The sequence below is a fragment of the Photinus pyralis genome, unplaced genomic scaffold, assembly GCF_008802855.1.
Source record: "Photinus pyralis isolate 1611_PpyrPB1 unplaced genomic scaffold, Ppyr1.3 Ppyr1.4_LG3b, whole genome shotgun sequence".
NCBI classification, from domain to species: domain Eukaryota; kingdom Metazoa; phylum Arthropoda; class Insecta; order Coleoptera; family Lampyridae; genus Photinus; species Photinus pyralis.
In genome coordinates, this window is record NW_022170510.1 from 25059035 (window position 1) to 25071442 (window position 12408).

The following is a 12408-nucleotide window of genomic DNA, read 5'->3' on the forward strand; positions in this document are numbered from 1 at the left end:
TGCAGAAGTGTATAGATTCCAGTGGAGGACATTTGGCAGATGTCATATTAAAAAAATAATTACTCACTATTCTACACTAAATGGCTACCTTTGGACTTTCTATTTGTAACCATTAAATTCAAAAAATAAATTGTGTTTAACAATTAGGTACTTATTTAGATCTTCCCGTTTCACTGGCTAACCCTGTACTATAATCCAGAATCTGTTTTGCAAATTAATCGAAAAGTACGATCGCGTTGATGTTATTACGGCACCCTGTACGCCAAAAAGCACTCATTAAATCATTACTTTTTATTTGCCGTCTGGCATTTCGTGTTCCTCGGTCTTCGCACATTTAATCTCATCATTCGGCCAGGTTGAAATTGATCTCCCGAAAATCTCCCAGAATGAGTGCTTGTCAACTTTTTCCTTTAGCATGTTGCGGTCAATTGATATCCAATTTATTTAATGAACGTCACTTCAACTTATCACAGAGTGACGTTTTTATAAAGCTTTTAGCCTCGAAGGTAGCCGTCTCTTTTGTTTCGCAATTAGAAGAAAGGAAAAGCAAGTACATAACACGGCATTTTTCTTCTGTTAATATTTTATCGTTAAGTTATGCAAATGAAGGCCTATAAATAAAATTCATGACTTCATTTCATTACGTAAGGGGAATCTAATTTGAAATTTACCTGAAGGGCCATTACATTTTCAAGAAGGTAATCTTGCGGCCTCAATTTTTCTAGACTTCGCGCGGTTTCGGATCGTAACGCAAATGACCATCCATTGTGTAGTACTCAGAACTTGTGAATTTGTAATTTATTGCGAGGCGGGTAATCGTAAAACCGTCATTGCTAATTGTTCAAACCGCTGGTTTCGTTTCGCGTGAAAATCGAGAAGCCGCTCCATAAATAAAGGCGTTTCCGATTTACATCTCAAATTTAAATATTTATTATGCGGCAGCCATCCATCTCGCGTTAAAGCCGTTCGGACGACAAACGCATAAATTTTTTCCAAAAAAAGCAGACCCTTGATAGAGCGAGGGGTTCGAAACTAATTAATCCTTTACGAAGATTGAAAACGTGGCGGCGGATTAAAAGTTTGAAATTTAAAATTGAAATAATTAAGAAGTTTTATTAATAGGTCAAACTCATTTGGTACTCTTGAATCAATTTATCATTAATCTTTATTGTATTTGGATGATTGCTAGTTAATAATGAGCGGATGGTTTCATACTGGTAGTAAAATTGAATATAAATTATATTTAATGATCGGTAGTATGTTTCTTGTTTGGATTTTGATAGACGAGACCGATTGGAAGGCTTAGATTATCATCGTCGTTGTGGAGGTATCCCTAATCATGGGTCAGGTGAGTGTAGGAGTTTCATTTGTTTACATAATTTTCGTCGTCTATTAATCATCTCTTACTCATACAAGACTAAAAAAAAACATTATACAGAAAAGAATTTCCGTACGCGAATGGTCCCGAAACATTTTTTTCAGGGCCGACAGAATATTCTCGAGGGGAATATATGAAGGGAGGGAAAATGACAAACGTACATGCACAAAGTAAAACAAAAACACCAATAAACCAAAATAGTATATTAAAACCTCGAATGCGTTCCGACAGCCATCAGCTAAAAACTGAGATTTCAAAGTTATAAAGAAGGGTTTTAAGTTGGGTGCTTCGTTACGAAGGGTGTCGCTCCGAAAATATTTATTTCTGTGTGGAAATATAGAGTAGAAATTAGTAGGTTAAAGCCGCCCGGTAAGGAAAATAAGAGGCCGTACGTAATTTGCCGTTTGCAACCGTTCCCGTAGGAATAGGAATTGCTTTTACAGCCGCCGTAAGCCCAAATTACCCATTTTAGTGTTCTAATGGTATACGAAAGTCAGCATTGAAACCGGTAAGGTCGTGTAGGTCGTGATAGGAGACCCCGCCGTTGACCCAAAATTCCAAGGGAAAAAGGGCATTGCCGGACTGGCGAATGTGGATATATATTTAATCGTAATTAGTTGAATTGGTTACAGCCTCCGACTTAGTCGAGATTACATCCGTTAGGTGTGCCCTTAAAAAACTTGAATTTTGACACCGGTCCCGTATTTTTAAGACCTCTAAGAAGGACGTAAGTAATTAAGGAAGTTGTAATTTTTGAATGTAGGTAACAGAATTAAAGGTCTACTCAAACCGATGCGGGAATGCGGGCACGGGAGCAGGAGCGGTACGGATGCGGGATATATTTCTACAGCGGCATACTTGTGCGAACCGCCGCATCGGTATGCATATCCCGCTGTAGAAATATATCCCGCATCCGTACCGATCCCGCTCCCGTGTCCCGCCTCGGTTTGAGTGAGCCTTAAGCCGACCGATTTGGAAAACCCGTCGTAGTACCGTAATTTTGAGATTTTCCGTCAATTTATTTTGCATCCGTATCATTTAAATTTTGCTGTTACATTAAGTTTGCCACACTAAATCTATAGATTTTTCTTCCACAGTAATTTCTGCCACTCCGTTAATTGCAAGGTAAGCTTTTTTGTTACTTTCCCTTTCATTACTTATAATGTGTGGGGGGGGGGGGGGGGGGGGGGTAGTCTCCCTTCCTGTATTTGCTTTCCCGTAGAAACCGCTATCGAATCCGGTTATTTATTGTTCCCGCTTAGGGAAATTTCCGTGCGCTTTTTTAAGTTTGTTTTAGCGTTCACCAGTAACCGCCAACCGCTAGCCGCCGTCACAGTCTATGGATTTTGACCTTCATTTCATTACATTTTTGTAATTATATCGTTTACTTTTTTGTTTAAAGGAGAATCTCAATTTTATTTGTCTATATTAACATTTGCATTTTTATCGTGCTCATAAACGTATCAAGTCCATGAGCATTTATTTTTGTGAATTTGGTTTTAATAGTAGGTTAGCGTTAGGGTAAATAGAGATAAAAAAAACGCAGCGCCCAGCAACAGCGGTAGCCATTTTTTCAAAATGGCGGTTTTAGCACAAGGTGATTACTAATTAATGAGAATTATGATACGAAGTCGAAGAGCATTGAGGGGAACATTACGGAACAAGAAATTGAGCAAAACTTGAGCGGAACATGAAAGGAATTTGAGAAATTTATAGCGCGCGAGGAAAACTGTTATAGACAACTGAGATGAAGTTGAATGGATTGAGGGTAACTCTTAATCGATAGAGAAAATTGAAATGACTTTAGACTTGACGAAATTGAGAGAAAGAATTTTGAGGGCAATTCAGAAGAAATTAAAAAAATAAACGTGACATATTCTTAGAAAAATGTTGGAGGAACTTGAGTCAAGTTTAAGAGACATTTAAGAAGAAAGCTTGAAAAAAGTTTGAGAGTTTTAGAAGAATTTGTAAGAAACTGGATGAAGCACAGCAACTTCAGATGCGCTCGAGAAGAACTCCACTGTACCTCCGCACAGCACAGCGCTATTGAAGAATCACCAAAATATATGATGATTAAACTATTCAACCATCTTCCACAAGAAGCCAAGAATCTGTCCTCTCTCCACGCAAATAAAAGATATCTAAAAAAGTTCCTCACTGACTTCCCGTTTTAGAATATCTCACCAATTTTTAAGATGCTCTATGTACAGGGTGAGTCAGCGAATGCGCGGAGTAACTTAATGCCTTGAAGATAAGATTTTTCGATAAAGTGCTTTTGTATTATGATATGGTTGAATATTCTACTCATTTTAAAAATATTTGGAATTATACAGGGTGCGCCCACAAAGTAGGGCGCCCAAATGGTACATTTTTTAAATAGAACCCCCTGTATTTGAATGCATTTTTGAATTCTACGTGTAATTGAACGTCTTTTTTATTATATGGTTAATGTCTTGAAAAGCTAGTAGTTTTAAAGATAATTCGATTTTTAAGAAAAATTGGGCATTTGCAAGCGTCAGTATATATTGTTAAAATTATTATTTAAATTTTGATTCCAGGTTTTATATCTTATCCTGGGTTAAGTAAAAGTCAAATAAATAGATCTACTATGAGACATTAAAAATATAGCTTACAGGGTGTTTTTTTGGTAGGTCCAAAGTTGCAAAACTTCATATTAAAAAATCTCACTTTTTTTAAATGGAACACCCTGTATATTTTTCTGTCATCATTTAGCTCCTCCAAAAACCTTCAACTTTTGATAATAATGTCCTATACCTATCTCTGATAGTTTTCGAAATATCTTGGTTTTCCTGGGTTTTATATTCTAATCTTAAATAAGTTATATGTAATTTACATAATAGTGAGGTGGACATGCAAAAAAAAGGGAATTTTTATCTGCCTCGTTCAAAAGCTAAAATCATATTTATTAATTCATTTTTCTAATATTTAAGTCTATAAAAACTGGAGAATAAATTTGATAGTAAAAACAAACAAATATCTTGGTTTTTCTACTTTTTATATTTTAATCTGAAATAAGTTCTAATTTACATACCTAATAACGAGGTGAATATAAAAAAAATTAAACTAATATCACTGACTGGATGACATTAGGAGTTAAATTAAATTTGCTTTGTAGTCAGATGTTTTTACTTATTCTCCAGTTTTTGGACTTAAAATAAATCGTTTGAAAAATAAATTAATCGATATGATTTTCGTTTTGGACGAGATAGATAAAAATGATCTTTTTTTGCACGTCCACCTCACTATTATGTAAATTACATATAACTTATTTAAGATTAGAATATAAAAACCAGAAAAACCAAGATATTTTGAAAAATATCAGAGATAGGACATTATTATCAAAAGTTGAAAGTTTTTGGAGAAGCTAAATAATGACAGAAAAATATACAGGGTGTTCCATTTAAAAAAGTGAGATTTTTAATATGAAGTTTTGCAACCTTGGACCTACCAAAAAAACACCCTGTAAGCTATATTTTTAATGTTTCATAGTAGATGTATTTATTTGACTTTTACTTAACCCAGGATAAAAGATATAAAACCTGGAATCAAAGTTTAAATAATAATTTTGACAATATATACTGACGCTTGCAAATCCCCAATTTTTCTTAAAAATCGAATTATCTTTAAATCTACTAGCTTTTCGGATATTCACCATATAATAAAAAACACGTTCAATTACACGTAGAATTCAAAAATGCATTCAAATACAGGGGGTTCTATTTAAAAAATGTACCATTTGGGCGCCCTACTTTGTGGGCGCATCCTGTATAATTCCAAATATTTTTAAAATGTGGAGAATATGCAACCATATCATAATACAAAAGCACTCTATCGAAAAATCTTATCTTCAAGGCATTAAGGCAAGTTACTCCGCGCAATAGTTGACTCACCCTGTACATTCAACTTCCTGTTATTGCATGTATTATTTGTTGTCTACTTATTTATTTATTTTTGTGACGTTCCTATACTCTTATGTAGTCTACATGGAAAATAAAATGAGGAAATCTTCGGAATGGGTTGAGAAAAACTTTAATGGGTTGAACATAAACATTAACTGTAGTCACAGAATAATTGAAATTGATGGTAAAAAATATAAAATAGAAACAATGGTTTCCAAACGTTACAAATAGAAGTTGAAATATATGAGTCTTTGAATCCTGACCACGGCCGTCTGAATTCAGAAAAATGCTGTCAGTCAGATAAAACGCAAAACAGAATAGTAGTAGTATAGAGTGCGAAAATAAACCTAAAGTTTGGCACGTTGGGTAACTCGAACACGAAATATCGAAACTAAATTCCATAGAAAGCAAAAATTCGTTTTGTAGCATCCGACAGCCCTTGGCATGGAGAAAATGACGACGATTTAATATTTTAAGATTTCAACTTCATTAGGCAATTAACAACCGATTTTACATTCATGTGTTAAATATAAATAAAACCAGGATAGAAAGGCTGTTTTGACGACTCGAAGGCCGCTGTACAACACAGATGAGCAGCGTGCTATCTTGCCCTCGCCCATTGTATTTAAATTCCAATTAAAATGGTGTTAATTGGATTTACGAATACTGGGGTTGGGAGTAAGTAAGTAAATCCGTTGCAGAAAATCCGTCCGATTGAGCTTATCTCAAAAGCAGTGCTCTTAATTAACTTGAATTTTGACACCGACCCGTATTTTTAAGACGTCTGGGAAGGACGTAAACAGTGTTAACATTGTAATATTTGGTCTTTGCGTTAAGCTGAAGCACTAGCAGAATGCGCGATGGATCCAGCGGAGCGACAAATTCGAATATATATCCAGTGGCAGCGTTACTTATTATATTTTTCCGGTACTGGTAGACATTTCTTCAAATTTGGCGGGAAAACATGTACACGATGCTTAGTTTTTTCTAGAGTGTTTACCAGCTTAACACGGGTAAACAGACATATTAATAAAATAAAAAATTCATATGAGCGAGAGAAGGAGAAAACCGATTCTGAAGACGAACTTGCCTGGAGCAGAGCTGACCAAATACCACAGATAAATATTTCGAAAGCGAATTTTCTGGGAGCGAACAATAATATAACAGTTTCATAGGACGAATATTCAGGGCGGAGAATTGTTTTGAGCGAATTTTCCTATAAATCCGTGGACAAACAAATATCTTCGTAGTGAAAATACACGGAGCCCGTGAACAAAAACCGTACTTGTGAAAAAGAATATTCCGAAAAAGTTACCGGCAGAGAATATTCCTGGGATGAATATTCCTCGGGCGAATATTCTTTCGGTGAACTTTTCGGGACCAACGAATTTTACTGGGGATTAATTTATTGTGGAATGTCGAAAATGTCACTCTTGTTTTCGATGCTTTCCGAGTTGTCTTGGTTAGTTGATTCTGCAACTCAAACTCTAATTACGGAACTGTTAGTACAGTTTTTGCTTGGAATTTATACAAATTAGCCTGCGCAGCGACCCCCTTAGATTGTATAGCACACATGCTCTGTTGAAACGTCCTTTCACACAGGAAATTAATGAAATAGCAATGCCTGCTTATAGACAAAGTTGATCATGATGTGACAATTGTTTAAATGTAAGAATGTCTTAAAATGTAAAATAACGCATTAACCTTTTAAATGTGAAAGAAAAAATGCACACCTTGTTAACCTTTTGTTCCCCGACGTTTGCATATCCTTAATTGAAATTGCAACATTTAGAAAATTAATAATAAAATCGCCCACGACGATCAGTTTACCTATTTAGCAACGATACCGCGTAAATGATAATTGCACTAAGATCTGTAACACGACGTTTACCGTGAAAGTAAATTGTTCGCCGACGTGTAATTACAGAGAGTGATCTAAATATACTAAAAAAATTGGACAAGATCCCTAATTTTTTCTCCATTGTACTTAATCCATCAATCAGGATTATGTTTATTAGCGTAACGTTAAAAGCATTATCCAAGGAAACGTCTCCGTCAATCCCTTTACAGTTAATTTACATTAATAGAGATCAAATTAGTGCACCCCATTTTAACTTGTTAAGGCGGAATCGTATTTCACGTGATTTCGAAGGCTTTAAAAGCGACGTACAGAAAGAAGAGGAGCGGCTTTTAAAATAGCAAAAGAGGAATCCCTTTGATGCCTTTACTATATTAAAATACAAGTGACACCAAAGAGGTTGTGGAAGTTTCAATTTCGCCCTCTGCTTTTAATTAAACTTTTGGAAAAGCCACTAAATTCGTTCATTAAAGATACTCTTGCTTTAATATAAAAGAAAAAGAGTGATTCGATGGGATGGTGCTCAAAGCGTTTCCTTTCCCGCGCGACTTTGGTTCGGTTTCCGCCAAAACAAACAGCGGAGTTTTAATTAACGGAATACGATTACGAAGCCAATTATAAGAGTATTAATGTAAATAGTCATGTTCGTTACACGCTTTTTTGAATGGCTATTCGGTGTGAGCTATCCTACTTTTGATTGTAGAAGAGCAATAAAGATGAATTGCGCATCATCTGACAAGCGTGCATGTACAGTTGTAGCAAATGTTTTATTTTGCTAGAAATATTTTTTTGTGTCACGGACACACATATAAACAGACAGATAGACCTTAAGGCAGGTTACACACTGGTGTAAGACATAGTGTCTTAAGACATTTGTTTCTTTGCATTGTCTTATGTCACACGTCTGATGCCAAACCGTGGATGCTGTTGTTAGTCGAATGCACTATGTCAATATATAATATGTCATCAGAGGAGGATGAAGTAATGTTATTACTTGCAGTTCTCAGACGAAGGCGTTGTGGACGTCGGATGTACATTCCACCTAGATATTGGACCCACCTCTATTGGATTGCAGATGTTGAGAGTTCAAGCCAATCTGTTACTACTCACGAGCTGGAAAGAGTAGGAAATTTCATACGAGTTCCGCTTCGTAACGAAAGAGAACAGAACTAATATTCGAGAAATAAAGCGCTTTAAGATCAGAAACACGTGTTCAAGCAGGTAAAATTGAAACGTTACAGTATTGTCAACTCGAGAAACCGTCGCGACAGAGTCTGAGAAGGGCAATGTCCACCATACTCACCTATATATAAAAAACCGAGTGAGTGCTGACTTTGCGGTGGGCCCGTTTCAGTATATTCAATCGGCGAATAAACTAGAAAAAATTTGGTGGGAGAGCGGGAATTTACGTTAGTTGCGGGCGCAAATTTTACATCGCGTAAAAATTTATTCGTCGTTGAACTTTGAAAGCAACGCGATACAGTGCGTCTTTTTAGATCGCGAAGTTAAACGAGTTCGTGTCATAAAAGGATACGAAAGACGCGGTATTGGTCGTGGACCGTTACTCAAAAAGAATAGTTACCGAAGTCTGGACACCGGCTGATATAATTTTCAGCCATAAATACATATATTGCGAAGCGTTCCCATATTAATACGTAAACGAGCATTTCTCGTTTAGGCGCATTATTGGATTAATCTGTTCGTATTTAAATAAGTTGTTACTACGAAAGTGTTGGGGTCCAAGGTGCAAAACATTCCGTTGCGGTAGCGTAAATGTGCAAAACCAATATATAATTTTTTAATCAAAGTTGTGCTTCCAATTTGTTTATATGAGGTGTTACGAACAAAACGTCTACCAATTAATTCAAGCTTCTGTTAACTCAATACAAGGGAGCATTTTTGACATTTACACACTGCGGAACATCCGCACGCTTATTTATTTATGAAGATTTTTTTTGAAATTTTAACAAAAGATTCTTCTAGTAAAGACAAGCATATCGCATATTGTAAAACACAGATGTGCGCATGCGCAGACTGCGCAATGTAAAGTTTCTTATTTATGCAGATATTTTTTGAAATTTTAATGATAGATGCTTCTAGTAAAGATAAGCATATCGGATATTGTAAAAATTAGATGTGTCTAGTAAAGACAAACATATCGGGTTTTACATGTTTGATTTGGCATCTAGGAGGTGTGTGCATTTGTTTTGCCGCATTGATACAGCGGCTCTAACGAGATATCGAAGGCATCATGATCGGCCTCATTCAAAATATCCTTTAGAGCCTTGGAGGAAACCTCTCAACCTCTCAACTGTTCCGAAACGATGACCTTTCAAAGGAGTTTCCAAGCGAGGGAACAGAAAAAAGTCGGGGGGAGTCAGGTCAGGACTGTAGGGTGGTTGGGAAATCGTTGGTACCTTTGAATCGGCAAAGAAGCTGGTCACAAGAAAAACGGTTTTTTTCACTACTAGCGTCTGATGACATGATTATTAACCTTTTTTCCACTTGTAAAGTAGGCTTTCTCGGCATTTGTAGCGAGTGCCCAGTGGCCTCGCTTTAAAGAAAATAATAAAAAAAAGGGGTCGGCCAAATGCCGTGGATCAACGACGAGCAATGTTACTCACTGGCCATATCATGTAGTAAAATTTAATAATATTTAATTATAAGATTAACAATAATAAACAACTAAGGCGTACAAGTGAGTTACTTTTTGTTAACTATGATTCTAGGTGTCTATATAATTACGTAATCCGGCCAATACGTTGTATAAGATGTAAAGCTGGGTGTCAACTAAGGCGTACAAGTGAGCTACTTTTTGTTAACTATGATTCTAGGTGTCTATATAATTACGTAATCCGGCCAATACGACTGTATGATGTTAAGCTGGGTGTCGTGATGTCTTTGGCGTGCTTTATTAGAACTTAGAAGGTGACCATCATGCGCGACGACGGTGGTCACTAAGGGGTGGCCGCTCTTCCTCGCGTGGCCATCGCGGGAACGGGGTGTTATTGTGTCCACCACTGGTTACTACCCTTGGCGTCGAAGATTATTGGCCTCGGAGACGTAATTGGAATTCCAAATGCAGCAATAACACAAAAGGAAAAACCTTGTGAAGGCTCACCTAGGGATACGCCTAATATTAGTATTAAACAAGACTTCATGCATATAACGCTCCCTGGTCAAGATAAAGGGAAAATGATAGATCTGTAGATACGCTACAGATCTTTTGTTATCGCAGACCATGGAAAGCGTGTTATGATTTCACCATATAAGCAACAGTTAAAATTAAATAGCGATTACCCTTATGGCGCTTACAGAATAGTCAGACTAACAATTCACAAGTAGCATACAGTAAATAATACAGAACAAAATCACAAATATAATGACAAGTACACTTACGTCTTTATAGATTGAAAAATGTATGATCGAGCGAGCAATAGCACTCGTGCCGCTGGTTGACAACGAAAGAGGAAAAGCCCAATTTTGGTGCGGTGTATGTGAGCGCCGAAAATTTGTAAGTGGGAACGGAGAGATAACTTACGGAAAACCCGATCTATACATAATATACAGCGTGTACCGTAACACTCCCCCTTGCCGACAAAAGCGAAGCGTCGGTAGAAGGAAAAAAAAAAAACAAACCCGGTAACCAATAACAATAAATTATACAATATACAAATATAATAAGGCATTTAAGAGTTTCTTTCTTTATACGGACGTAAAAATTGAATGTGCGACCTAGTAATTTCGTTCGTTTCGATATCTTCCAATACCACTGACACTGGGGAGGTAAATCCTCTAATAATTTTAGGACCTGACCATATAGCAGTGAATTTTTGATCCGAAACCCTTGGCACAGAGGTAGGAAAATGTTTTACAAGGACCTTTTGATTGATTTTAAACTTGGTAACAGGTAATTTGCCTCGATTATAATATTTCTTCGCCTTCTCGTGGGCTACCTTAAGATGATTGTGGATTTCTTGGAGATTAGGAGGATCGGCGCGGGCTAGAAAGGATTCGAGGTTCCAGATGTTATCCAGAGGGGTTGCTATATCCCTATTTAGAAAAATGTTCGCAGGGGAGGTACCTATTGCCTCGTGGTGGGTACTATTATAGTTTAAGATAAAAAATGGTAATACCTGATCCCATGATTTGTGCTCCAAGGCATATTGCTTAATTAAGAGGGTTAAATTGTATTTTAAATTCCTATTGCAACGCTCACTCATATTTGATGCTGGATGATAAGGTGACGAGAAAGCTTGACGTACGCCCCATTGCATGCAAAACTGAAATAGTAAGTTACTGGTGAAACATTTTGCATTATCGGAAACAAGGGTTTTAGGGGGGCCGTAAGTTGAAAATAGTTCAGTCAAATATTTACACGTTACCTTTGCAGTAGCCTTACGAGTGGGGTATACCTTAAGCCATTTAGAAAAACTATCAACGCAAACGAGCATGAAACGATAACCCTGCTCAGAAGTTATTATGGGACCTACATAATCCACGTATATTTTGTCCCACGTAACAGTCGGCGAGGAACTGGCTAAATGAACATTGACCTGGGTATTAAGGGGCTTGCATGTCTGGCAAAGGTGACAACTCGAAACGTAATTCCTAATTTGTTTGTACATGGCGTTCCACCAAAACCTTTTAGCAATCGATCTGTAGGTTTTCGTAACTGAGTTATGATTACCAAATTTAGAATCATGAAAATAGTAAATAATTAAATTGTAGAGTTTTTCGGGAATGACTACCCTTTTAAGACGATTTCTTCCCACGTAACGTATTAACAGGCCGTTTTCAATTGCGAAGTTATTAACATCTTGCCCGCTCTGGAGGCGGTTGCGGATGAGTTCGCAAAATTCATCGGACTGCTGGTGTTTATTAATAGACACGAATGACTCGGGTAATTCAAGAATCGAATTCAAAAAAGTTATAGAGTGTTGGGTGTCTGCTGAAGGTGAGGGTTCCTGACAATCATCAAACAGTCGAGATAATCCGTCTGCCACATTATTTTGTGAGCCTGGAATATGTTCAATAGTGAAATTGAATTTGGAAAGTTTTAGGATCCAACGACCAAATTTGGAAAGCTGTGAAGGGTGGTTCACGAGCCAACGTATAGCGTCGCAATCAACCTGTAATGTAAAGAGTGAGTCGGTAACGTAATCCTTAAATTTATCAAGCGCGAACATAACAGCCAAAGATTCCTTTTCATACGTCGAGTATTTTTTCTCTGTATCGGATAACTTTTTGGA